Source organism: Octopus bimaculoides, chromosome 20, assembly GCF_046866305.1.
Source record: "Octopus bimaculoides isolate indiv1 chromosome 20, ASM4686630v1, whole genome shotgun sequence".
Taxonomy (NCBI): Eukaryota; Metazoa; Mollusca; class Cephalopoda; order Octopoda; family Octopodidae; genus Octopus; species Octopus bimaculoides.
The window spans coordinates 34,727,664-34,753,598 of NC_142947.1; the positions used below are offsets into that span (position 1 = coordinate 34,727,664).

The window sequence follows — 25,935 nt, forward strand, 5'->3', positions numbered from 1 at the left end:
AGGAATGACAGACTGGTGACAAATGTGGCAGAACTACTAATGGATTCTGGTGACAAGTCTGAATGCCTAATGAGAGCTGCTTAGAAAAGAATCACTGTATAAGCTTAGTGGTGTCTACCATGAGACATGATGATCTGGACTTCTGGAACAGCTTCATCTATCGAGGAGACTGACTCATCATCACCAATTAGTGAGATTGAAAGAAGAGGTGAGTTTTGCTTTTGAGATATTTTCTGTTGCAGATAAGGATCACATCTGCAGACAACCAACTTGTGATAACTATGTGATAGAAGATTCATGATGAATTGGAGGAAGCTAGTGCTGACCAGTAGAATATCTAATGAAATCTGTTTGCACTTGTGATGGAATGCAACTAATTGTTACCAAAGTTATTACTGTCCTGACGTGATCATCTACAAATGTCAACAAGACTGGTAAATTAGGAGGAAAGAAGTGGTTTCTTTTGCTTTGTTTTCAGACATTTTCATATTTAATGAGTTGGACAAGGAACTAGTGATGATTATGATGGATTATCAGGAAGCTGATGCCAACTTATTGAACATCTGGAGATTGATGGTGACTGGCAACTGTGGAACATGAAGACTAGTGGCAAGTGTTGTAGAACATCTCATGGAAGCTGGTTGAAATATCTAATGAAAGCTGCTTACAAGAGAACCTCAACATAGCACAGTGATGTCTATTGTGAAACATGATGGTTGAGGATTTATGAACTTCTGAGACAGCTTTATATATTGAAGAGAATGTGGTTCATCATTGCTCAATTGTGAGACTGAAAGAAGAGGTGAGCTTTTCTTCCATAGATAAGGATAACATCTGTAATTAACAACCAGCTGGTGAGAATTCCCTAATGGAATATTTGTGACAAATTGATAACTATATGGTAGAGTCTGCTTGAGGATAATTGTCTGGTAGGATGTACTACAGTAGTTGATGCTTACTGATAGAACAGTCTACTGGAAACTAACAAAAAGGGGACAGACCATGTAATGAAAGTTGGTGGACATCTGCAAATGTTGACTGGTTGACTTTGGAAGAAAGAAGTGGTTTGTTTTGCTTAATTTCAGGCTTTTTGGAATCTAACAAGTCAGACAAACTTGTGACAACTTTGGAGCTTCTAGTGGAGATTTGAATCTGTGGTGAACTGCAATGGAACATCTAATGGAAATTGGTGGCAACTGTCTAACAGAAAATGGTAGAGACTCTGGAGAAGTTGATGGTGATTTGAACATCTGAGACAACTTAGTATATTGCAGAGACTAGCTTATCATTGCTGACTTGCGACACTGAAAGAAGAGGTGAGTTTTTCTTTTCAGATGTTTTCTTTTGCAGATAAGAATAACATCTGGAATTGACAGCCAATTGGTGAAAACTGCTTGGAGTTTCTTTGTGGAAAATTGTCTGATGGATAACACAGTGGAAGATGGTGCTTACTAATAGAACATTTATGTACTGGAAAAATGGTAGAAAGGCTGTTGGCAGTTTTCATAGAATACAAATTTAGATTCCTGCTTATATACAACTGCAAATGTTAACAGGACTGGTGACTTGGGAAGAAAAATGTGGTTTGATTGCCTTGATTTTCAGGCTTTATCGTCCTTGTGACTGGTGAAACAAGAAACTGGAGGCAACTGTGGAATATCTAATGAAGACTGGTGCCAACTATGATGGAATATTTGAAGGAGATTGGTGGCAACTGTTACGGTACGTCTGATGGAGGTTGGTGGCAACTATGATGGTACATCTGATGGAGGCTGGCGGCAACTGTGATGGAACATCTTACGAAGAATGGTGGCAACTTTGGTGGAACATCTTACAAAGAATGGTAGCAACTGTGATGGAACATCTTATGAAGAATGGTGGCAACCGTGATGGAACATCTTACAAAGAATGGTAGCAACTGTGATGGAACATCTTATGAAGAATGGTGGCAACTGTGATGGAACATCGTACAAAGAATGGTGGCAACTGTGATGGAACATCTTACGAAGAATGGTGGCAACTTTGGTGGAACATCTTACGAAGAATGATGGCAACTGTGATGGAACATCTTACGAAGAATGGTGGCAACCGTGATGGAACATCTTATAAAGAATGGTAGCAACTGTGATGGAACATCTTATGAAGAATGGTGGCAACTGTGATGGAACATCGTACAAAGAATGGTGGCAACTGTGATGGAACATCTTACAAAGAATGGTGGCAACTGTGATGGAACATCGTACAAAGAATGGTGGCAACTGTGATGGAACATCGTACAAAGAATGGTGGCAACTGTGATGGAACATCTTACAAAGAATGGTGGCAACTGTGATGGAACATCGTACAAAGAATGGTGGCAACTGTGATGGAACATCGTACAAAGAATGGTGGCAACTGTGATGGAACATCGTACAAAGAATGGTGGCAACTGTGATGGAACATCGTACAAAGAATGGTGGCAACCGTGATGGAACATCTTACAAAGAATGGTGGCAACCGTGATGGAACATCTTACGAAGAATGGTGTCAACTGATTATGGAACATCTTACGAAGACTGGTGGCAACTGAAAAAATATCTAGGGACAAGTCACTTTATCTTTACAGGTATTTACTTTGCAGATGAGGATAACATTCAAATGTTGAGAGGAGTGGTAACTTTGGAGGGAAGAGTTGGCTCATTTTGCTTCATTTCAGAACATTTGTTTACTGGAAATTGGTAAAAAGGGTGACGACAATTTTCATGGAATGCAAGTTTAGATTACAACCAAAGTTATGATGGACCTACTTTTAAATATCTATGAATTTAACAGGACTGGTGACTTGGAAAGGAAGAAGTGTTTTGATTTCCTTGATTTTCAGGCTTTTTTAGTACGTGTAAATTGGTGAGACAAACTGCGGACAGACATTTGTGATGAAAGATCTGATGGAGGCGGGTGGCATCTGTGAATGAATATCCAAAGAAGAATTCCTGGAATTAGGATGGTGCACCTGATGGAGGCTGATGAGAACTGGTGACAACTGCAATGGAACATCTAATGGAGGATAGTGGCAATTACAGTGGAACATCTGGAGATTGGCATATGTGATAGAGCGTATGACAATTGATGGCAAGCGAGATGGAATTTGTAGCAACTCTGATTGGACATCTGTTTGCTGATAACAACAGGGAGGAACTTCTAATGGTGACTAGTGGCAACTGTGATCAAACAATAGACAGACTAGTGACAATTGTGATGGAACATCTACTGGAAACTGGTGGTGACTGGGGTGGAATATCTAATGGAGAATGATTGCAACTGTGGAACATCGGACAGCTGTAATGGAACATGTGAATAGTGATGTTGGCAAGCTCATGATGGAAGTGGAGGTACGCTTTGTTTTTGATTTCAGGTTTATCTTGTCTAGGCAGTGGATGGATGATACATAAAACAAGTCTCCAAGTACAACAGTGAAGTCTACTATGAAATTTGATGGCTGGTGGTGACTTGAACAGCTGAGACAACTTCATATATTGCAGAGACTGTGGGTGAGTTTTTCTTTTGCAGATAATTTGGTGGAATCTCTGTGACGAAAATAGTCTGATGGATAATGCAGTGGAAGATGGTGCCTACTAATAGAACTTTTAAACATCTGCAAATGTTTGCAAAACTGGTGTCTTGGGAAGAAAAAGTGGTTTGATTTCCTTTATTTTCAGGCGTTTTTGTATGTCTAATTGGAGAAATAAGAAACTGGAGGCAACTGTGGAACATCTAATGAAGACTGGTGCCAACTGTGATGGAGCATCTTACGAAGAATGGTGGCAACTGTGATGGAACATCTTACGAAGAATGGTGGCAACTTGATGGAACATCTTACAAAGAATGGTGGCAACTGTTGATGGAACATCTTACGAAGAATGGTGTCAACTGATGATGGAACATCTTACGAAGAATGGTGGCAACTGAAAAAATATCTAGAGACAAGTCACTTTATCTTTACAGGTATTTACTTTGCAGATGAGGATAACATTCAAATGTTGACAGGAGTGGTAACTTTGGAGGAAAGAGTTGGCTCATTTTGCTTTATTTCAAGCTTTTTATTATCTAATGAATTAGACAAGAAACTGGTGGCAACTGTGTATATAATTCTGATTGGAATTTAGCAGCTGTGGTGAAACATCTAATGGAGATTGGCAACTGTGATGTAACATCAGATGGAGACAGGTGACAACTGTAATTGAACAATGGATGGAGAGGTGGGTGACCAGACATCTGATGAAAGCTGGTGGCAGTTAGAATGGAATGCAACTCATTGTTGTTATGATGGATCTGGCAATTGTGGTGGAACTTCTGATTTAGATTTGCAACTGTGGTGTAACATCTGTAGATTGACAACTGGGATGGACCATCCGATGGAGATATGGCAAGTATCAGGCTATCTGGTGACTGGTGTCAACTATGATGGAACATGATGAAAGCTGGTGAAAACTGGTAGAAGATTTAATAGAAGCTGCTTACAAAAGAATCTCAGTATAGCATAGTGATGATTGTTGTGAAATGTGATGGTGATAATTTGAACTTCTGAGATAGATTTATATATTGAAAAAGACTGGCTGATCATTACCAAATTGTGAAACTGAAAGAGGTGAGTATCTCCAGGTATTTTATTTTGCAGATGAGAGGACACTGGTGACAACTGTATAATGGAAGAATTGTGACATTGATGGTGGCTATATGGTGGAGGTTTGGCAAAAAAAGTGACAGAACACTGAATGAAAGCTGCTGGCCATTCTGATGGAATGCAGTTCTTACCACAGTTATGATTGTCCTGCCCTACAAATGTTCACAGGGACTGATGACTTAAAAGGAAAGAAGTGGTATGTTTTGCTTCATTTTCAGGCTTTATTTATATTTGTAATGAAAACTGGTGGCAACTGGATCATCTGGAGGCTGGTGTAAAATCTCATGGAGGTCAGTGGCAACTGTGATGAAACATCTTGTGGAGACTGCTGGCGACTGTGATGGAACATCTCGTAGAGACTGCTGGCGACTGATGGAACGTCTTGTGGAGACTGCTGGTGACTGATGGAACATCTCGTGGAGACTGCTGGCGACTGTGATGGAATATCTCATGAAGACTGCTGGTGACTGATGGAACATCTTGTGGAGACTGCTGGTGACTGATGGAACACCTTGTGGAGACTGCTGGCGACTGTGATGGAACATCTCGTAGAGACTGCTGGCGACTGATGGAACGTCTTGTGGAGACTGCTGGAGACTGCTGGCGACTGATGGAACGTCTTGTGGAGACTGCTGGCGACTGATGGAATGTCTTGTGGAGACTGCTGGCGACTGATGGAACATCTTGTGGAGACTGCTGGCGACTGATGGAACATCTCGTGGAGACTGCTGGCGACTGATGGAACATCTTGTGGAGACTGCTGGTGACTGTGATGGAACATCCCGTGGAGATTGCTGGTGACTGATGGAACATCTCGTAGAGACTGCTGGCGACTGTGATGGAACATCTCGTGGAGACTGATGGAACATCTTGTGGAGACTGCTGGCGACTGAGGGAACATCTTGTGGAAACTGCTGGTGACTGATGGAACATCTTGTGGAGACTGCTGGCGACTGATGGAACATCTTGTGGAGACTGCTGGCGACTGATGACACATCTCGTGGAGACTGCTGGCGACTGATGGAACATCTTGTGGAGACTGCTGGCGACTGATGGAACATCTTGTGGAGACTGCTGGCGACTGATGACACATCTCGTGGAGACTGCTGGCAACTGATGGAACATCTTGTGGAGACTGCTGGCGACTGATGACACATCTCGTGGAGACTGATGGAACATCTTGTGGAGATTGCTGGCGACTGATGGAACATCTTGTGAAGACTGCTGGCGACTGATGGAACATCTCGTGGAGACTGATGGAACATCTTGTGGAGACTGCTGGCGACTGATGGAACATCTTGTGGAGACTGCTGGCGACTGTGATGGAACATCTCGTGGAGACTGCTGGTGACTGATGGAACATCTTGTGGAGACTGCTGGCGACTGTGTTGGAACATTTCGTCGAGATTGTTGGCGACTGTGATGAACATCTAATGATGCTGGTGGCAGATCTAGAATGCCTAATTAAAGCTGCAAACAAAAGAATCTTCACATAGCACACTGACGTCTGTTGTGAAACGTGATCACTGCTGATGATTTGAACATCTGACACAGCTTTATATTTTGGTACGACTGGCATGTTATTGCTGATTTGTGTGACTGAAAGAAGAGTTCTTTTTAGGTACTTTACTTTGCATATGAGAATGATAAGTGTGGTGAAACTTCTACTGGTAACTAGTGGCATCTGTTATGGAATGTCTACAGGAGACAGGTGGCAACCTTTATGGAAAATTTGAAAACTGGTGGAAACAAAATGATGGAACATCTGGTTACTGATGCCAAATGTGGTGGCACGTGATGGAGACTGATAACTGTGGTAGAACATCTAATAGGAGGTGATGACAGCACTGAAATGACTAGTGAAATTTGCTTACAAAAGCAAAGCATAATGATGATTATTGTGAAACATGAAGATCTGTGAACATTTGAAACAGCTTTATATATTGAAGAGACTGGCTCATCATTAGCTATTTGTGAGGTGGAAAGAAGTGATTTTCTTTTCAGGTATTTTCTTTTGCAGATGGGGATGACATCTGCAATTGACAATCAACAGGTGACAACTGTTGGATGGAAGATATTGTGACAAATTGGTGGAGGCTAGTGCTGACTAACAGAACATCTAATAAAAGCTGTTGGCAGTTAAGATGGAATGCAACTAATTCTTACCAAAGTTATGATTGCCCTGACATGAACATCTACAAGTGTTACCAAGACTGGTGACTTAGGAGGAAAGAAATGGTGCATGTTGATTCATTTTCAGGCTTTTGTATTTACATCTGTAATGTGTCCAACATGAAACTGGTGACACCTGTGGTGTATCATCTGGAAGCCGGTGGCAACTGCGACGCAACTTCTGATGGAATCTGGTGGCAACTGCGATGGAACATATGGAGACTGATGTCAGTTTTGATAGAACACATAAGGAAGGCTGATGACATCTCTGAAATGCCTAATGAACTTTAGTGGAGCATCTGGAGACTGGTGAAAGCTGTCATGAAACATTTGGCTGGTGGAAATTGTGATAGAGCATCTAATGGAGACTGGTGCATTTCTTTTTTCAGATAGCTTCTTTTGCAGTTAAAAGTGACATCTATTTGATGACTGGTCTTAGCTAATAGAAAATTATCTACTGGAAATGGTAAAATGGATGTCAGGACATCTAATGGAAGTTTTATGCAACTACAATGGAATGCATCTAATGATTATGATGGACCTGCCTTAAACATCTACAAATATCAACAGGATTGATAACATTAGATGAAAGAAGTGACTCATTCTGTTTCATTTTCAGGCTTTTTGATAACCTAATGAATCAGATATGGGTGGCAACTGAGAGAACCTCTGGAGAATGGTGACTACTGTGATGGAACACATACCAAAGACTGGTTGAAAGTGTGGTAGAACCTGATGAAAGCTGCTAACAAAATCTCCACAAAGCACAGTGATGACTATTGATGATTTGGACATTTGGAAGAGATTCATTTATCAAGTCATTGCCAATTTATGTAAGTGAAAGAAGAGGAATTCTTTTCAGATATTTTCTTTTGCACATGTGTATGTCATCTGTGATGGAACTTCTATTGGGGACTGGTGGCAGCTGTCCTGGAACAAAATGAAGACTTGTGACAACTGGTAGAACATTCAATGGAAGCTGGTGGCATCCCTGGAATGTTAAATGAAAGTTGTGAAGGAACATCTGGAAACTGGTGGCAGCTGTGATGGAACATCTAATGAGAACTGGCAAGTCTTTCTTTTAGGTTTTTCTTTCGCAGATAAGGATGTGATCGACAATTGACTGGTGATGTCTGTGTGATGGAACATTTCTGAGAAGTTGGTGATAACTATTTGGTAGAATCTCCTTGTTAATTTTCTGATGGAATATACGATGGAAACTGCTGCTGATGAACTGAACATTGACTGGAAATTGGTAAAATGGGTGACAGGACATCTAAAGAAAGCTGTTGGCAATTGTGATAGAATGTGACAAATTGAACCTGTTGTAAACATCTACAAACATCCAAAGGACTGGTAACTTCAGAAGAAAGACAAGGCTCATTTTGCTTCATTTTCAGGCATTTTTATATCTAAAAGAAACTAGTGGCAACTGTGTGGATCATCTGGAGACTGGTGGCAACTGCGATGGAACGTCTGGAGACTGGTGGCAACTGCGATGGAACGTCCGGTGGCAACTATGATGGAACGTCCGGTGGCAACTATGATGGAACGTCTGGTGGCAACTATGATGGAATGTCTGGAGACTGGTGGCAACTGTGATGGAACGTTTGGGGACTGGTGGCAACAGCATTGGAACATCTAATGGAGACTGGTGAGTCTTTCTTTAAAGTATTTTCCTTTGCAGATGACGATGACATCTATAATAGACAACCAACTGGTGATAGATGTGTGATGGAACATTTGGACACTGGTGGTGTATCTGGAGGCTGGCAACTGCGATGCAGCATCTGAAGATTGAATGCAACAGTGATGGAACATATGGCAACTGTGATGGTTCATCGGGAGACTGGTGGAACATCTGGACACTGATGGTGGTAGTGGTGGAACATCTGGTGACAGTGATGAAACATCTGATGACTGATGGTGGCAGTGATGGAACATCTGATGACTGATGGTGGCAGTGATGGAACATCTGATGACTGATGGTGGCAGTGATGGAACATCTGATGACTGATGGTGGCAGTGATGGAACATCTGATGACTGATGGTGGCAGTGATGGAACATCTGATGACTGATGACAAAAGTGATTGAACATCTGGAGATTAGCAAGCTCTTTTTAAGTATTTTCTCTTCTTGCTGAGGATGATATTTACCATTGACTATTAACTGATGGCAACTTTGTGATGGAACATTTAATGAAAGCTTGTTGCAATTGTAATTGAATGCAACTGATGATTATTATGAAAGTTATGATGACTCTGTCTTTAGACATCCACAGTTGTTGACTGACTGCTGAGCTGGGAGACATGAAGTTGTTTGTTTTGCTTCATTTTTAGGCTCTTCGATATCTAATGAGTCTGTCCATAAGTGCAATGGAAACTAATAACAGTTGTAGTAGGTCATCTGGTATAGAGTTGGTGGCAACTGGCAGGACAGTTAATAGAAACTGATGACCTAGCAACAGTGGCTGGACATCTGATGAAAGTTGATTGCAAATGTGATGACCATGTAATGGAAACTGGCTTGGGAGATTGAAAGAAGTGAAATTTGTTTTTAGATGTTTTTTTATTGCAGATACAAAAGTTCTGATTCAGTGACTGTGTATCTGGTACCAGGTGGTTATTGTACTGTATAAATCATAAACTGCTGGACTATTCATTCAAGAGAGGAAGAGAAAAGTGGAATTCTAATAGTGACATAATTGAAGAAACTGACATTCACATGGAACATTTTTGAACGGAAAATGGTGAGTTTTTGGTGAAATATCTGGCTACTGATGACAATATGATGAAGCAATCTACAGGAAGCTGGTCTAACATATCTGAAAAGAAAGTGTAATGGCTCTGTTGTAGAACATTGATGACAATTGTGTTACATGGTAAATAATGAATGCTTGTGAAGGACATGGAATCGTAGCTAGTGACAAATGCAACAGGCTATCTAATGGAAGTGATGACTTTGTGGAACATTAAATGGAAACTTGTGTTAAATATCCTAGAACAGCTTAAAGTTGTAATTGACTGTGAGGAAGAAGTGGAAGTATGATTTGCTTCAGTTTCAGGTTATTGGTAGCTGATCAATCACTGGCATTCGCATATTAGTGAAAGTGAACGTGCATGCAACTGTAAAGGAACTGCTAATGACTGATTAGATGTCCAAAGGAAGCTGATGACAGCCGTGGAAAATCTGGAAGAAGTGGGTTTTTCTTTTGCAGATATCCTGTCATTGTGTGGAAATTGTGTTTCTGGTGCCAGATGTTTAACAACGGTTGTCAACTGCTGAACTATACATGTGAGAGGAAGAGAAAGAATTGATTGTGAATATATGAGGTTGACATCTGTAATTGACAAAACTGGTGAAAAGTGGGGTAGAATATTTATTACAAGTTGGTGATGAATGTGGTGGTATATCTAATGGAAGCCATCGAAACTGATGGAGCATATCTGAAAGGAAAGTGGCAACAGCTGTGATGTACATCTCTGAGGACAGTTTGTGTAACACAATAAATGATGGAGTATGGAATGAAAGTTGGTGACAGCTATGGCAGATTATCTGATGAAAGCTAATGAGAACTCTACTAGAATGTGCAATTGAAGCTGGTGACAACTGAGATGGAATGTCTGTTGTAAGCTGGTGATTAATTTGACAGAATATCTAATGGAAGCAACTGTGATAGGCCATCCAGTGGAACCTTGTGAAATCTCAGAGCATTACAGAAAACGTGGCGAGTGTCGTGGAATATCTTAAAGTTGTGTCTAACAGACTGGCCTGTGCAATAAACGGATGTGGAGGTATTATTTGCTTCACTTTCAGGTTGTTGACATCTGATCAATCATGGGGACCCTCTTATTAACAAAAGTGAATGTGCAGATGCATGTCAGAGAACTGGTGATGACTGATGGAACATCCAAGGGAAGCTGATGTAGTCTTATGAACAACTGTGATGGAGCATCTAATAGAAACTAGCAAGTGTCATGGAATATCTTAAAGCGATGTCTGACAGACTGGCCTATGATACAAAAAGTGGAGGTATGTTTTGCTTCATTTACAGATTATCTGATCAATTGCTGGTATCCACCTATTTACCAGAAGTGAATGTGCGTGTGTGACTGACAAGAATCTATTGACAACTACACTACAACATGCAAAGGAAGCAAATGACATGTCATTGACAACAGTGGGACATTTAATGGAATCTGGTGACCTGAGAGACAAGAAGTGGAGTTTTTTTTGTTTCAATTTCAGGATTATTGTAATGCGACCATTTGGCAGTCAACTGATATTTAAAACAAAAGAATTTCCTTATAGCAGAGTGATGTCTAATGTCCAACATCATATATGGTGGCTGGTGATCTGAACATTTGAGACAACCTTTTGCATTGAAGAGACTGGCACATCATTGCTTATTTGTGAGATTGAAAGAGGTGGTGAGATTTTCTTTTCAGCTAGTTTCTGTTGCAGTTATCCTGTCATTGAGTGGTACTCACATGTCTAGTACCAGGTGTTTGGTGTGTAACAGCAAAGATTGGCAACTGCTGAACCATGAACATGGAGGGGAAATAAAATTGTGACAGATGGTGAAAGTGAATATGTTGACATCCATAATTAATGAAGCTGGTGACAACTTTGTGAAGGAAGATCTGGTTACTGATGATAATGTGAAGGAGCTGGAATGTCTTATTATATGCTGGTGACGAAAGTGGTAGTATATTCAATGGAAGCTGGTGACAGTTGTATGGTGGAAAATCTAAGGACGACCTGTGATGCAATAAATTAATGGATGCTGTTGAACATGAAATGGAAGCTGGTGGCAATTGTGATTGAATATGATGAAAGGTATTTACTAACTTCATGAAGGACCTCTTTGGCACCTAAAGTTGTGGCTGAGTATTGACCTGTGAAAGAAAAGAAGTCGAGGTTTGTTTTGCTTAATTTTCAGGCTATTGGCATCAAAATGTGTTGATTGTGAAAGTGACTATAAAGGTGATGTCAATAATTGACAAAACTGGTGGCAACTTTGTGATGAAGCAGTGTAATAGAATCTGGTACTGACTGAGATGACTGAAACATCTGATGGAAGCTAATAAGAACTGTTGGAATGTCTAGTGGAAGCTGGCAACTGACAGACCGTTTAGCAGAAGCAATTGGAGGTATATTTTTGCTTCATTTTCAGAATATCTACACATTAAAGAAAGTGAATGTGGAATTGGAGATAACTGATGAAACATCCAAAGGAAGCTGAGTATCTAATTTTGACACATTTCAACAGAATGGAATATGTGCAACTAAAGAGTAATACCAGTTTTATAATGGTCCTATTACTGATGGAGACTAGTGATGACTGTGCCATCTAAGGCTGTGACTGTGTGATGACCTGTGAAACAAAAGTGGAGGCTTGTTTTGCTTCATTTTCAGGCTATTTGTATCAGATCATTAGCAGCTACATATTAACAACAGTGACTGGAAATAATTAACTGTGATGGAACATCCAAATGAAACTGATGATGAGAACAAAGCATCTAACGACTGTGATGCACCAAATGGAAAATGGTAACAATTGTGGTGAAATATGTGCATCTGAAGATGAATACCAACCTTATGATGGCCCTGCATTGAGGTATCTACATTTGTAGCTTGTTGATGATGACCTGAGAGACAAGAAGTGGAGATATATTCTGTTTCATTTTCAGGTTTATTGTCATTTGAATAATGCTTGGCAGTCAATTGTTGAGATGTAACACAAGAGAATTTCCACATAGCACTGATGTCTAGTGTCCAATATATGTGATAGCTGGTGATGATTTGAACTTCTGGAGGCAGATTTGTGTATTGAAGAGAGTGTGACCTGTCATTGCTGATTTGTGAAACTGGAAGAAGAGGTGGGTTTTTCATGTGCAACTATAGATAAGTATGGAATATGGAGCAGAGAAATTGTGACTGCATGAAGACTATGGAAGTATAGAGCAGAACCTGATGATAGCCCTGTGACTGAGTGGTGACTTGTGAAGCAAAAAGAAGTGGAGGCTTGTTTTACTTTATTTTCAGGCTATTGGTATCTACATATTAACAAAATTGAATGTGTATGTAACTAACAAGAAACTTGTGGAAACTGTGACAGAACATGAAAGAAGTTGGTGGCAATTGTGGACCATCTTATGGAAGCTGGTGAAAACTGATGAAAATAACACTACCCTGAGGTATCTAAGATTGTTGCTTACCATTGTGACTTGAGGGACAAGAAGTGGAGGTAGATTTTGTTTGATTTTCTTTATGTGACTGATCTTTGCCAATCAGGTCGTAATATGTAAAACAGTATTTCTACATACAATGGCAATGTCTAATGATTGCTTTGAATATCTGAAAGATTTATGTATTGAAGAGACTGTAGCACATCAGTGCTTATTTGTAAGCTTGAAAGAAGAGGTGAGTTTTTTTTTTCTTTTCAGATATTTTCTTTTGCAGATACCATGTCTTGGTGTGGGGACTTGTGTATCTGGTACCAGGTGTTTACTGTGTAACAACAATGATTATCAACTATTGGACTTCAGATGTGAGAGAGGAAAAGAAAAATCCATGGATTGTGAAAGAGAATATATGAGGATATCTACAATTGACACAGCTGGTGAGAACTATGTGGTGGAACATTGTTGACAAGAAACTGGTGGCAAGCGTCTTCATGAAACATCTCAAGATTGACGGCTGTGTTGTGAAATACCTACTGGAAACTGGGGACAAACTAGTGGAGCAGCTGATTGAAGTTGGTGAGAACTGTAATTGTGCATAAAATCAAGACAACTATCGTGCTGCAAACAGAAGCTGATGACAACTAGTGGTGGCAACTATGATGGAATATTTAATAGAAGCTAGTGATGAATATGACAAAAAAATATTTAATGGAAACTGGTGACATTCATTTCCAATTTCATTAGTATCTTATCTTGCATAGGCAAGGCCAATATAAGAGACAGTAAAATGGAGACAAAGACATTCAGTGTTCAGCACATGATGTACTATCTTTCACTTACTGCTTTTTCCACTACAACACATTGTGATTACATCGTAGATCAGAAGCAGCTTTTGTTTGATTGATTTTCAGTTATATAGGAATCTCAAAGATAATTTTAATAGTCAACTGGCGTTATGTACAATAACAGCATATATGCATTTAGCAATTGTAAAATGAAGCTTGTACATGTCTGATTGCAAGCTAGTGACAGATCATCTTCAGGAAATTTGTGAGTTATAAATCATAAATGGAAATTGATGATGGAGCATACACTATAGAAATTGATAACATGACAAAACATTTAATGAAAGCTTGTGTCAATTAAGTGGTAGAACATTAGTGGAAATTAATAGCATCTGCTTGATGAAACATCTATAAATTGATTGGTAATTATATGTTGGAACAACCTTTACAAAACACTGGTGACAACTTCAATAGAGAATATGTAAGTGAAGACTTATGAAATGTTCCAGAGAGAAAGCAGATGGAAGATATCATGAGGAATATGTCAGCCTCATGATATCTTCCACCTGCAACTTGCTACAGTGGGAAGCAGCATTAAGCAGTAAACTGAGGTCATTAGAAAACAATTGTGATGAATTGTTGGTATGATGAATCCTGTAATCTATTGATTAGTGCCAACTTCATGGGATACTTTTCTACTGTTGTTACCTCTGTTTAAATATGTAATTATGAAATTGTCATCAAATCAATTACAGATACTTTGACCCAATTTGTTGATGTTACAAAGTGGAACAGTCTCTTGATAGTCAAGTTATGGTGATACCAAAAAGACAATTGCAGAATAGTGCAAACATCTATGACTCAATGTTACAATACAACAGAGCAGAGAATATGTGACTGAGATATGGTACCAAAAACAGGAAGGAGCAAATCTATAATTGATAAATGCTGATGACAATTAATAATAGGTCAGAAAGATATAAACAAAAACCAGCAACAGATACTGTAAAAACTAGATGGGAGCTTTTTGTGACTTAAGATATGGTGTAAAACGGAAGATGAAGTAGAGCATCTGAAATGAGGACAATCCCAATCCAGTCATAAGTTTGAGCAAAGCAACTACAATTTAGATGTGTTTTAAACGGATTTGATGAAAATCTGTGACTAAGATGGTGATAACAGCAACATGGTTAAGGAGAGCATCTGATTGACATGATGACAAATTAGCAATGGAGAGATACTATGTGATTATTAATCAAGTAACAACCACCAGATCTTCAAATGTCATCCTGTCTCTGTTGAATAATGTTTTGACTAAAATGCTTTCAAGTTACAGTGTGAACAAGCTACATGAAGCATCTGTGACTGGATATGATGACAAAATTCATAAGGTTGATTGAAGTAATGAAGACATTGGCAAACAATGAACCTTGATATGTGATGATGAAGTGGAAAGAAGCATCTGTGAAACATTTCGACATTACTTGGTTGGTGTAATGGTGAGAATAGCAACTTAGACTGAAATAAGGTCACAAGAAGATGGGGAATCTGACAATATTTTGAGGAGGATTACAATAGCTAGTGACTTAGAGTACTTGGTTGTCACACATGAAATGTCACATTTTTAATTACATATTTCAATCATTTAAAAACTCAACTATGTATACCCTTGCATTTCATCTTGACTGTTTTTCTTTCCAAACAATATTGGTATACAAAATTCATACTCACAGACCTTATGAAAATGATAGCAACCAAACAATGTTGAGTGATTTTCTTGTATGAGTACAAACTGGGTCATTCTATCACAAGCTCTACAGAATATCAAAGCGAGTCTTTGGTAATGGTTTTGTTGACATCAGAACTGTCCAGAGAAGTTCCATAGATCTCGTTCAGGAGATGATAGCCTTGAAAATGAACCAAGGGGGAGGCCAAAATCAGATGTTCGGCATGATGAATTAAATGCTTTGGTTGAACAAAATTTGAAAACTTTCATCAGAACTCTAAACATCTTACACAACTGTTTCCCAACATCTGAAAAAAATTGGATAGGTTTGTTCTACATCAACAGAATGAGATTCAGAAAAACAGGTGCCTCGAAGTGTGCTCCTTATTGCTTTTTTGACTGGAAAAAGAACCATTTTTGCATTGAATCATTACATGTGTGATGAGAATTGGATACTCTTTGACAACAGCAGAACAGGACAGTGATTAGATGCAGGAGAGTCACCTAAACACTACCCAAAACCACCATTGCACTCTAAAAAGTTAATGGTTACTGTATGGTGGTCTGCAAAGGTGATTATTCATTTTTACAACAAGGAAAAATGGTAACAGCAACATTGTATTGTCAGGAGATTGATTGTATGCATGAGAATTTGGAAAAAAGCAACCCAGACTTGTGAATAGAGATGGCCCAATCTTGCTCTCTAACAATGCATGTCTTCACACTTCTCAAGCTATAATCCAAAAGTTGCAAAGCCTGAACTAAGATTTTGCAACATCCTCTCTATTCCCTAGATATTTCTCCTACTGATTATTGTTTAAGCATTTTGATCTTTTCATGTGCAATAAAACATTCATACATAGAGAAGAGGTAATAGGAGCATTCGGACAGCTTATCACAGCAAAAAATGAAATTTTTTTATTTGAAGGTATGAACATGGATCATACTTTGATTAAATAAATCAGTTCTCTAACACTTCTGAAGCATTTTATTGTTACCTTTCAAATACATTTCATGTGTGACAACCTAATACAACATTTGTGATTGGACATAGTGACAATGGGTCAAGAAATAGGAGACACTACATATTCATCCACCAACTAGAAATAGTTAAATCTTCCTGGGAATGATATGTACAGAAAAGATGAAGTTGAGAATCCATAATTGAGGTTCTGTGACTTGACATGATGTCAATAGGAACACAATGCGTCTGAGGAGGAGAGTAACTGTGACTGACATGTGACAACTGGTACATGGGAAAGAATAACTGTGACTGGCATATGGAGACTACAGGGACATGGAGCAAATCAACTGTGACTTGGATTTGGTGACAACAGGAACATGAAGCAAAGGCATATGAGAGGGCAACAGAAACATGGAGAAGAGCAATTGTGACGTAGAAGTGTTGACAACAGGAGCAAGCAGAAGAGCAACTGTGATGAGAATCTAGGGACAACTTCAAGATGGAGTGGAGCAACTATAACTGGAGTGTGATGACATCGGGGAGATAGAAGTGAAGAACTGTGATAGCATTGACAGAGGGGCATGGAAAAGAACACTCATATCTGGTGTGTGATGACAACTGGTACATCAGGAAAAGCAACTGTCAAGAGAATTTGACTGCATGAACATGAAGCAGAGCAAATGTGACACTGCTGTGCTGACAACAGAAAGGTGGATGAGAGCAACTATCAGAGGTAGTGACAACAGGAGGATGCAGAAGATAAAGTGCAGTCAAGATGTGGTAGTGGCAATTGGAATTTGGAGCAGAGCAACTTCAATTGAAGTGTGGAGGCAGCAGGAAGATGGAATTCATTAACTGAGACTAGAATATAGTGATATGAAGAAAAGTGAGTGCAACTGTAGCTGAGGACTGATGATGATAGAAAGTGACTAATGCATGTGGTGACAAGAGTGTGTGATAAATGCACCATGGAGCAGAGCAACTATGACTTCGACTTGGTGGGAGCAGGAACATGAAGCAGAGCAACTGTAACCTGAATGTGGTGACAACAGCAAGTTGGAGCAGAGCAAGTGCGACTGGGATTTAATGATAGCAGGAACATGAAGCAGAGCATCTATGACTTGAACATGAAGCAGATCAATTGCAACCAGAATGTGGTGACAACTACAAGTTGTAGCAGAACTCCTGGGTATGGCTTCTGATGACAGCAGGAACATGAAGCAGAGCAACTATGACTTAGATTTGGTGACAGCAGGAACATGAAGCAGAGCAACTGTGACCAGAAGGTAGTGACAACAACAAAGTGGAGCAGAACAACTGTGAACAGAATGTAGTGACAACGGCAAGGTGGAGCAGAACGACTATTATATTGGGTGGCAGCAGGAACATGGAGTGTAGCAACTGTAATTAGAATGTGGTGACAACAGCAAGTTGTAAGCAGAGCAACTGTGTGGGTTTTGATAACAGCAAAAACATAGAGCAGAGCAACTATTAGATTTGGTGACAGCAGGATCAAGAAGCAAAGCAACTGTGACCAGAAGGTGGTTACAGCAGCAATATGAGCAGAGCAACTGTCTGTGATTTGGAGGTGGATTTGATGACGGCAAGAACATGGAGCAGAGCTGCTATTACTTAGATTTGGTGACAGCAGAAACATGAAGCAGAGCAACTGTGACTGGAATGTGATAACAACAGAATGATGGAACAAAGTAACTGTGAGTGGGATTTGATGACAGCAAGATCATAGAGCAGAGCTACTATTACTTAGATTTGGTGACATCAGGAACATGAAGCAGAGCAACTGTGATTGGAATGTGGTCACAGCAAGATGGAACAGAGCAACTGTGACTGGGATTTGGTGACAGCGGGAACATGAAGCAGAGCAATTGTGACTGGGATTTGATGGCAGCAAGAACATGGAGCAGAGCTACTATTACTTAGATTTGGTGACAGCAAGAACATGAAGCAGAGCAACTGTAACTAGGATTTGATAACAGACATATGGAGCAGAGCTACTTTTACTTAGATTTGGTGTTAGCAGGAACAAGAAGCAAAGCAACTGTGACCAGAAAGTGGTGACAACAACAAAGTGGAGCAGAACAAGCATGACTGGGATTTGATGACAGCAGGAACATGGAGGACAGAAACTGTAACCAGAATGTGGTGACAACTACAAGTTCTAGCAGAGCAATTGTCTGTGAGTTTTGATAACAAGAAGCTGGTGACAACATCAAGGTGGAGCAGAGCAACTATGGCTTAGGTGGCAATAGGTGTGTGAAGTAGAGCAACTGCAGCCAGAATTTCGTGATGACAGCAAGTTGGAGCAGAGCAAAGCAACTGTGACTGGGGCTTGGTGACAGCAGGAACATGGAGCAGAGCAACTGTGACTGGGATTTGATGGCAGCAAGAACATGAAGCAGAGCTACTATTACTTAGATTTGGTGACAGCAGGAACATGAAGCAGAGCAACTGTGATTGGAATGTGGTAACAACAGCAAAATGGAACAGAGCAACTGTGACTGGGATTCGGTGACAGCAGGAACATGAAACAGAGCAACTGTGACTGGGATTTGATGACAGCAAGAACATGAAGCAGAGCAACTGTGACTAGGATTTGATAACAGACATATGGAGCAGAACAAGTATGACTGAGATTTGATGACAGCAGGAACATGGAACACAGAAACTGTAACCAGAATGTGGTGACAACTGCAAGTTCTAGCAGAGCAACTGTCTGTGGGTTTTGATGACAAGAAGCTGGTGACAACATCAAGGTGGAGCAGAGCAACTATGGCTTAGGTGGCAATAGGTGTGTGAAGTAGAGCAACTGCAGCCAGAATTTCGTGATGACAGCAAGTTGGAGCAGAGCAAAGCAACTGTGACTGGGGTTTGATGACAGCAGGAACATGGCGCAGAGCAACTGCGACCAGAATGTGATGTCAACAAAGTAGAACAGGAACATGGAGCAGAACAATTATGACTGGAATCTGTAAACTACGGAGCATGGAGCAGAACTGCTGTGAAGTCAGTTTGGTGACAAGAAGAGTGATTGTGACTGATGCAGAAAAGGGGCGGCTATGATATAGAGGTGTTGACAGTAGGAACAAAAGTAAGAGCAAGTGTAACAGAATGTGGTGGCAACAGCAAGATAGAGCAGAGCAACTGTCTGTGATTTGGAGGTGGTTACAGCAGAAACATGGAGCAAAGCAACTGTGGCTTAGACTTAGTGGCAACAAGACCATGAAGCAGAGCAACAGTGACTGGAATGTGGTAACAACAGCAAGGTGGAACAGGGCAACTGTGACTGGGATTTGGTGGCAGCAGAAACATGGAACAGAGAAACTATGACTTGAACATGAAGCAGAGCAGCTGCAAGCAGCATGTGGTAACAACTACAAGTTCTAGCTGAGCAACTGTGTGTGGGTTTTGATGACAAGAAGCTGGTGACATCAAAGTGGAGCAGAGAAACTTTGGCTTAGATTTGGTGACAGCAAGAACATGCAGCAGTGCAACTGTGACTGGAATGTGGTAACATCAGCAAGACAGAACAGAGCAACTGTAACTGGGATTTGGTGACAGCAGGAACATGAATCAGAGCAAGTGTGAGTTGGGTTTGATGACAGCAAGATCATAGAGCAGAGCTACTATTACTTAGATTTGATGACAGCAAAAACATGGAGCAGAGCTACTATTACTTAGATTTCGTGACAGCAAGAACATGCAGCAGTGCAACTGTGACTGGAATGTGGTAACATCAGCAAGACAGAACAGAGCAACTGTGACTGGGATTTGGTGACAGCAGGAACATGAAGCAGAGCTACTATTACTTAGATTTGGTGACAGCAAGAACATGAACCAGAGCTACTGTGACTGGAATGTGATAACAACAGCAAGATGGAACATAGCAACTGTGAGTGAGATTTGATGACAGCAAGATCATAGAGCAGAGCTACTATTACTTAGATTTGGTGACAGCAGAAACATGAAGCAGAGCTACTATACTTAGATTTGGTGACATCGGGAACATGAAGCAGAGAAACTGACTAGAATGTGGTAACAGCAAGATTGAACAGAGCAACTGTGATTGGGATTTGGTGACAGCGGGAACATGAAGCAGAGTAACTGCGACTGGTATTTGATGATAGCAAGAACATGGAGCAGCGCAACTGTGACTGGAATGTGGTAACAACAGCAAGACGGAACAAAGCAACTGTGACTGGGATTTGATGATAGCAAGAACATGGAGCAGAGCTACTATTACTTAGATTTGATGACAGCAAGAACATGAAGCAGAGCAACTGTGACTAGGATTTGATAACAGACATATGGAGCAGAACAAGTATGACTGCGATTTGATGACAGCAGCAACATGGAGCACAGAAACTGTAACCAGAATGTGGTGACATCTACAAGTTCTAGCAGAGCAACTTTCTGGGTTTTGATGACAAGAAGCTGGTGACAACATCAAGGTGGAGCAGAGCAACTATGGCTTAGGTGGCAATAGGTGTGTGAAGTAGAGCAACTGCAGCCAGAATTTTGTGATGACAGCAACTGTGACTGGGATTTGGTGACAGCGGGAACATGAAGCAGAGCAACTGTTACTGGGATTTGATGGCAGCAAGAACATGAAGCAGAGCTACTATTACTTAGATTTCGTGACAGCAAGAACATGCAGCAGTGCAACTGTGACTGGATTGTGGAGCAGAGCAACTATGGCTTTGGTGGCAATAGGTGTGTGAAGTAGAGCAACTGCAGCCAGAATTTCGTGATGACAGCAAGTTGGAGCAGAGCAAAGCAACTGTGACTGGGGTTTGGTGACAGCAGGAACATGGAGCAGAGCAACTGCGACCAGAATGTGATGTCAACAAAGTAGAACAGGAACATGGAGCAGAACAATTATGACTGGAATCTGTAAACTACGGAGCATGGAGCAGAACAATTATGACTGGAATCTGTAAACTACGGAGCATGGAGCAGAACTGCTGTGAAGTCAGTTTGGTGACAAGAAGAGTGATTGTGACTGATGCAGAAAAGGGGCGGCTATGATATAGAGGTGTTGACAGTAGGAACAAAAGTAAGAGCAAGTGTAACAGAATGTGGTGGCAACAGCAAGATAGAGCAGAGCAACTGTCTGTGATTTGGAGGTGGTTACAGCAGAAACATGGAGCAAAGCAACTGTGGCTTAGACTTAGTGGCAACAAGACCATGAAGCAGAGCAACAGTGACTGGAATGTGGTAACAACAGCAAGGTGGAACAGGGCAACTGTGACTGGGATTTGGTGGCAGCAGAAACATGGAACAGAGAAACTATGACTTGAACATGAAGCAGAGCAGCTGCAAGCAGCATGTGGTAACAACTACAAGTTCTAGCTGAGCAACTGTGTGTGGGTTTTGATGACAAGAAGCTGGTGACATCAAAGTGGAGCAGAGAAACTTTGGCTTAGATTTGGTGACAGCAAGAACATGCAGCAGTGCAACTGTGACTGGAATGTGGTAACATCAGCAAGACAGAACAGAGCAACTGTAACTGGGATTTGGTGACAGCAGGAACATGAATCAGAGCAAGTGTGAGTTGGGTTTGATGACAGCAAGATCATAGAGCAGAGCTACTATTACTTAGATTTGATGACAGCAAAAACATGGAGCAGAGCTACTATTACTTAGATTTCGTGACAGCAAGAACATGCAGCAGTGCAACTGTGACTGGAATGTGGTAACATCAGCAAGACAGAACAGAGCAACTGTGACTGGGATTTGGTGACAGCAGGAACATGAAGCAGAGCTACTATTACTTAGATTTGGTGACAGCAAGAACATGAAACAGAGCTACTGTGACTGGAATGTGATAACAACAGCAAGATGGAACATAGCAACTGTGAGTGAGATTTGATGACAGCAAGATCATAGAGCAGAGCTACTATTACTTAGATTTGGTGACAGCAGAAACATGAAGCAGAGAAACTGACTAGAATGTGGTAACAGCAAGATTGAACAGAGCAACTGTGATTGGGATTTGGTGACAGCGGGAACATGAAGCAGAGTAACTGCGACTGGTATTTGATGATAGCAAGAACATGGAGCAGCGCAACTGTGACTGGAATGTGGTAACAACAGCAAGACGGAACAAAGCAACTGTGACTGGGATTTGATGATAGCAAGAACATGGAGCAGAGCTACTATTACTTAGATTTGATGACAGCAAGAACATGAAGCAGAGCAACTGTGACTAGGATTTGATAACAGACATATGGAGCAGAACAAGTATGACTGCGATTTGATGACAGCAGCAACATGGAGCACAGAAACTGTAACCAGAATGTGGTGACATCTACAAGTTCTAGCAGAGCAACTTTCTGGGTTTTGATGACAAGAAGCTGGTGACAACATCAAGGTGGAGCAGAGCAACTATGGCTTAGGTGGCAATAGGTGTGTGAAGTAGAGCAACTGCAGCCAGAATTTTGTGATGACAGCAACTGTGACTGGGATTTGGTGACAGCGGGAACATGAAGCAGAGCAACTGTTACTGGGATTTGATGGCAGCAAGAACATGAAGCAGAGCTACTATTACTTAGATTTCGTGACAGCAAGAACATGCAGCAGTGCAACTGTGACTGGATTGTGGAGCAGAGCAACTATGGCTTTGGTGGCAATAGGTGTGTGAAGTAGAGCAACTGCAGCCAGAATTTCGTGATGACAGCAAGTTGGAGCAGAGCAAAGCAACTGTGACTGGGGTTTGGTGACAGCAGGAACATGGAGCAGAGCAACTGCGACCAGAATGTGATGTCAACAAAGTAGAACAGGAACATGGAGCAGAACAATTATGACTGGAATCTGTAAACTACGGAGCATGGAGCAGAACTGCTGTGAAGTCAGTTTGGTGACAAGAAGAGTGATTGTGACTGATGCAGAAAAGGGGCGGCTATGATATAGAGGTGTTGACAGTAGGAACAAAAGTAAGAGCAAGTGTAACAGAATGTGGTGGCAACAGCAAGATAGAGCAGAGCAACTGTCTGTGATTTGGAGGTGGTTACAGCAGAAACATGGAGCAAAGCAACTGTGGCTTAGACTTAGTGGCAACAAGACCATGAAGCAGAGCAACAGTGACTGGAATGTGGTAACAACAGCAAGGTGGAACAGGGCAACTGTGACTGGGATTTGGTGGCAGCAGAAACATGGAACAGAGAAACTATGACTTGAACATGAAGCAGAGCAGCTGCAAGCAGCATGTGGTAACAACTACAAGTTCTAGCTGAGCAACTGTGTGTGGGTTTTGATGACAAGAAGCTGGTGACATCAAAGTGGAGCAGAGAAACTTTGGCTTAGATTTGGTGACAGCAAGAACATGCAGCAGTGCAACTGTGACTGGAATGTGGTAACATCAGCAAGACAGAACAGAGCAACTGTAACTGGGATTTGGTGACAGTAGGAACATGAATCAGAGCAAGTGTGAGTTGGGTTTGATGACAGCAAGATCATAGAGCAGAGCTACTATTACTTAGATTTGATGACAGCAAGAACATGCAGCAGTGCAACTGTGACTGGAATGTGGTAACATCAGCAAGACAGAACAGAGCAACTGTGACTGGGATTTGGTGACAGCAGGAACATGAAGCAGAGCTACTATTACTTAGATTTTGTGACAGCAAGAACATGAACCAGAGCTACTGTGACTGGAATGTGATAACAACAGCAAGATGGAACATAGCAACTGTGAGTGAGATTTGATGACAGCAAGATCATAGAGCAGAGCTACTATTACTTAGATTTGGTGACAGCAGAAACATGAAGCAGAGCAACTGTGAGTGGGATTTGATGACAGCAAGGTCATAGAGCAGAGCTACTATACTTAGATTTGGTGACATCGGGAACATGAAGCAGAGAAACTGACTAGAATGTGGTAACAGCAAGATTGAACAGAGCAACTGTGATTGGGATTTGGTGACAGCGGGAACATGAAGCAGAGTAACTGCGACTGGTATTTGATGATAGCAAGAACATGGAGCAGCGCAACTGTGACTGGAATGTGGTAACAACAGCAAGACGGAACAAAGCAACTGTGACTGGGATTTTGATGATAGCAAGAACATGGAGCAGAGCTACTATTACTTAGATTTGATGACAGCAAGAACATGAAGCAGAGCAACTGTGACTAGGATTTGATAACAGACATATGGAGCAGAACAAGTATGACTGCGATTTGATGACAGCAGCAACATGGAGCACAGAAACTGTAACCAGAATGTGGTGACATCTACAAGTTCTAGCAGAGCAACTTTCTGGGTTTTGATGACAAGAAGCTGGTGACAACATCAAGGTGGAGCAGAGCAACTATGGCTTAGGTGGCAATAGGTGTGTGAAGTAGAGCAACTGCAGCCAGAATTTTGTGATGACAGCAACTGTGACTGGGATTTGGTGACAGCGGGAACATGAAGCAGAGCAACTGTTACTGGGATTTGATGGCAGCAAGAACATGAAGCAGAGCTACTATTACTTAGATTTCGTGACAGCAAGAACATGCAGCAGTGCAACTGTGACTGGATTGTGGAGCAGAGCAACTATGGCTTTGGTGGCAATAGGTGTGTGAAGTAGAGCAACTGCAGCCAGAATTTCGTGATGACAGCAAGTTGGAGCAGAGCAAAGCAACTGTGACTGGGGTTTGGTGACAGCAGGAACATGGAGCAGAGCAACTGCGACCAGAATGTGATGTCAACAAAGTAGAACAGGAACATGGAGCAGAACAATTATGACTGGAATCTGTAAACTACGGAGCATGGAGCAGAACTGCTGTGAAGTCAGTTTGGTGACAAGAAGAGTGATTGTGACTGATGCAGAAAAGGGGCGGCTATGATATAGAGGTGTTGACAGTAGGAACAAAAGTAAGAGCAAGTGTAACAGAATGTGGTGGCAACAGCAAGATAGAGCAGAGCAACTGTCTGTGATTTGGAGGTGGTTACAGCAGAAACATGGAGCAAAGCAACTGTGGCTTAGACTTAGTGGCAACAAGACCATGAAGCAGAGCAACAGTGACTGGAATGTGGTAACAACAGCAAGGTGGAACAGGGCAACTGTGACTGGGATTTGGTGGCAGCAGAAACATGGAACAGAGAAACTATGACTTGAACATGAAGCAGAGCAGCTGCAAGCAGCATGTGGTAACAACTACAAGTTCTAGCTGAGCAACTGTGTGTGGGTTTTGATGACAAGAAGCTGGTGACATCAAAGTGGAGCAGAGAAACTTTGGCTTAGATTTGGTGACAGCAAGAACATGCAGCAGTGCAACTGTGACTGGAATGTGGTAACATCAGCAAGACAGAACAGAGCAACTGTAACTGGGATTTGGTGACAGCAGGAACATGAATCAGAGCAAGTGTGAGTTGGGTTTGATGACAGCAAGATCATAGAGCAGAGCTACTATTACTTAGATTTGATGACAGCAAAA

The 25,935-nt window shown here is 41.2% G+C and overlaps 1 long non-coding RNA gene across 3 annotated transcripts in view; it reads left to right on the forward strand.

Annotated features, from left to right (window-relative positions):
* Positions 1-25,935, forward strand: part of LOC106882367 (uncharacterized) — a 102,577-nt gene that overhangs the window by 39,025 nt on the left and 37,617 nt on the right. For all 3 annotated transcript variants that reach the window (XR_016237649.1, XR_016237648.1, XR_001410990.3), the window contains one exon: positions 1-25,935. This exon is cut by the window's left edge and continues 17,416 nt beyond it; it is cut by the window's right edge and continues 37,617 nt beyond it. This is a non-coding gene — a long non-coding RNA (uncharacterized LOC106882367).